Source organism: Sphaeramia orbicularis, unplaced genomic scaffold (assembly GCF_902148855.1).
Source record: "Sphaeramia orbicularis unplaced genomic scaffold, fSphaOr1.1, whole genome shotgun sequence".
In the NCBI taxonomy this organism is placed as follows: domain Eukaryota; kingdom Metazoa; phylum Chordata; class Actinopteri; order Kurtiformes; family Apogonidae; genus Sphaeramia; species Sphaeramia orbicularis.
The window spans coordinates 202,160-206,165 of NW_021941585.1; the positions used below are offsets into that span (position 1 = coordinate 202,160).

General features: G+C 42.0%; 1 pseudogene; it reads right to left on the minus strand.

Moving 5' to 3' along the window:
- Nucleotides 1–379: 379 nt before the first annotated feature.
- LOC115416274 (solute carrier family 12 member 2-like) overlaps nucleotides 380–4,006 on the minus strand; it is a 13,800-nt pseudogene continuing 10,173 nt past the window's right edge.

Genomic DNA, 4,006 nt, shown 5'->3' on the forward strand with positions numbered 1-4,006 from the left:
CGTTACTGTCCATCTGTCTGTCCTCCTCTGCTCCTTCTGTCCTCCTGTCTGTCTGTCCTCCTCTGCTCCTTCTGTCCTCCTGTCTGTCTGTCCTCCTCTGCTCCTCCTGTCCTGTCGTCTGCTCCTCCTCCTCCTTCACCTGGTTGGAGGCGTGTCTGCTGGGCCTCCTGGTGTCACATGTCACAGCCAATCAGAGGACAGGACAGGGCACCGTGCGTGTGTGTGTGTGTGTGTGTGTGTGTGCGCGCGCACTTTAACCTTTGACCTCTGAACCTTCACTTCTCCTGTTCCTTCATGTTCCGCTGTTCTCCCTGTTGTTGTTGTTGTTGTTGTGTTGTCCTCTGTTGTGTTCCATCACGTGCACTCCGTCCGTGCACTCTCATGCTGAGGTGTTCAATGTCAGTGGGAACTTCCCACGCTGCCCTTTGTGGCTCCGTTTACACAGAAACAAAACCTGGACTTTCTTCTGCTTTTTCTGCGGAAACAGGTTCATCAGCATCAGCTGGAACCAAAACACCAACAGAACTAGAACCAAAACCTGATGGAACCAGAACCAGAACCCTCCAAAACACCAACAGAACCAGAACTCCCCAAAACTTGATGGAACCAGAACTCTCCAAAACCTGAACCAGAGCCCCCCAAAACCAGAACCCTCCAAAACCTGAACCAGAACCAGAACCCTCCAAAACCTGAACCAGAACCCTCCAAAACCTGGTGGAACCTGTTCTAAGAGAAAGAATCAAGTCCTAAACGGCTAAAATGTCCTTAGGGGTCAAATGAGTGTCCATTTGTGTCCAGAACAGTTGTCCTACAGTCACAGAAGTGTGTGTAAATAATGCTAATCCATTTGTGCACAGACTACTGATATTCTCTGACAGTGGAAGCTCTATTTTCATAAATATTGGATTTGGAATAGCACGTGGATGTGAAAACTTTTGCTGGTGGACGGACGTGACATTACCCATGATGCTCTGGGCAGTCCCAGTACTTTATTAGGAATAAACTTCTAGACTTCCTATGCTAATTGTGCTCTTCTTCATAAATGTTGGTATTGTGGATCTAAAACAATCCCAGCTGACACAAAAACACTAAATGTGTCAGTGGACGGATGTGACATGGTTGTTGTGGATCCCATCATACTGATGCTCTGCAGCCATGTCAGCGTTTACACTAATGATCCCTGTGCAAAAACTAGGAGCACTATTATTTATTGGATAGTTTAGCATCAGACTAAAGAGGAAAGAACAATCTAGAATTGTTCTTTGTGTCTAAAAATGCTTCTTATTGTAAAAGTGTTGATGTAAACAGTGCTGTGTGCCATTCTTCATGTATGTGTTGGTGGAACAGAAGCAGGATGGATCAGCACCATACTCCAGATTGAACCTGTACAAATAAAACATGTGATATGGAGGAGAGAATCTGGGAAGAAAAACTGGGGAATCCAAAAGAAGAGAAGATTTGTTTTTCAGCTCAGTTCAGTTCAAATAGAACTTGTCCATTTATGACATGAAAATATAGCATTAATTGTGCTGAAATGGTTCATTTTTGAGCTGAAAACATAGTTCATATGAGCATCAACATGTTGAACAGAACTGAAATCCTGTCCATTTGAACAACTGTCATTTACCAACACAAAGTTCCTTTGGATTCACTGAGACTGATTTAATATGAACACAGACACAAAGAAGAGCTGTGAGCACATGTGAGCCGTAAAATATTGAGCTACATCCCATAATGTTCTGACAGTACAGTGGTGTTCAGATTTCCCCCCTGTTCAGAACCTGTGGGTCCAGCCTGGACAGAACCCAGACCTCCTGTTCTACTGACCTAGATCCAGTCTCGGTCTGTTTTCTTTGGGCTGATGATGACATGGTTGTGTGTTGACATGTGTAAACAGACCTTTGAAACACAAACAGAAACTGCACCAACCATAAAAAAACCTCGTATGTCCACATCTGTCTGACAGAAACCTGCACAGACCTGGACCTCAAAGACCACCTGAGTCTGTTTAATCTGGTTCTGTTGGAGTCTGTGGGAATGTCAAGTCCAGATCTGGGAGTTTTGCTTCTAGTCTGATCTGATATTTTTTCTGGTTAGTTTTATTGGTACTGACCTGATACCGATCTGTGCAGTACACAGATAATCCACCAGGGGAGCAGTTCATTCCTCAGAGGCCTTTAGTGACACTACAAGACTGACACTAATGAGGAAGAACTGGGAGCATGTAGAAACCATTTAGAAACCACAAACTAAAAACTGTACAATGAACTAAAAAAAACACACTAAAGGGTTTGAACTGTTTTAACCCCAGTGGGATGGATTTAGTGGACGGATCAGAATTTAAAACAATCAGACAAAAATGAACAACTGTTGAATTCAGACCAAAAACAAACTGTAAACTAGAAAAGCACAGACCCCCACCAAGGCAGATCTGCCCCCCCCCCCCACCCCCCCCCATCACCACCACAATTTAATCAATTTCTTCCTTGTGTCAGTATCAACATTTCCTGAAAATGTCATGAAATTCATCCATAACTTTTTTGAGTCATCTTGCAACAAACAAACAAACAAACAAACAAACAAACAAACCTTGGCAAAACATAACCTCTTTGGCAGAGGTAATACCTCACCTTTAATACAGGAAGTATAAGGTGTGTTTATATATATATATATATATATATATATATATATATATATATATATATGCTCACCTGGACCCAGAGGGTTAATATGGTGGCCAAGAAGTGCAAAAAAACATTTACATTCAAAAAACACATTAAGAAATTAAAAAAAAATAGCACATATGAAAATGTACTGTTGCTTTTCCTGTTAACTGAACCACTTATTATTTCACTGGAAATAAGGTACCTTCCTGTGGCATGAACACCAGTTTAGTGTTAGTTAGCACACTGTTAGCTGCTAGCGCTTACTTCTCCCGCCTCTCCTCTGTTTTGATTGGTTTCTTGATTGGACCAATCACAACAGTTTGTGGCTCTCACTTCTGTTGTTTACGAAGTTCTGTTCCGTTAAGAGCTGCCTTTTGTTAATTTGTTTCGGGAGTTGATTTGTGTTTTGTCACTTGTAAATTTGTCTTTGTTTAATAGTTTATGAAGTTTGTTTCCTGAAATGTAACGTTGCTTTCACATTGCGAAATGTGTTTTATGAAATGTAGCTTTGTTCAAAATGTGAAAGTGTTTTCTAAATGCTGTTTTGTTTTTGAATTTGTTGATGTGTTTTATGAAAGGTAAGTGTGTTTGGCCCTGTGGCCTCCGTATTTAACCCAGACATACAGTAGCTCCAGTGTTAGACTTTCTGCACATATGTGGGTGTCATCTGCATATGTCCACCTCCTGTTTCTGTGTTTTTGGACTGGGGTTGGCAGGTTTTGGGTGGTTCTTACCGGTGACGTCCTGCTGCGTTGGACGACCACAGGACGGTTTGGGACGAGGTGCTTCTCCTCTGGAGGGGAAGAGGTCGTCATTGCCGTAGATCTCCATCCTTCATTCTGTTTTCTCTCTTCTCTGCCTGAACTCAGACCAAACGCTTGAACCCCAGTGACAGCGACGAACTGAGGGGTTGGACCGTTACCGCAAAATGTCCACCGAGGGACCAGGTCTGGACACACCTCCTGCTGCTCCCTCCTGCTCCTCCTCCCTGCTGCTCCTCCTGCTCCTCCTCCTCCCCAGTTGGATCAGTGACACTGGGTTTATGTTCAGCTTAAGGATTTCTTGCTGAAAAAGTCACTTTGTTCTTTTCTTCTTTTTTCTTTGGTCACAGGTAGTTTTAGTTTTAGTTTTTTTTTTCTAAATCAGTTCAGTTGTTTTTGACACTTGGCTGAACTCCAAAAAGCAGTTCCACAGTCAAAAAAAGAAAAGAAAAGAAAAGGCAACAAAATGAACAAAAACAGACAAAGTGATCAATAAAATGAACAAAAATGAAAAATAAACTAACACTACTAATAAGTAACATGAACAAAATAAGACACAAACTGATGAAATTGAAGAAA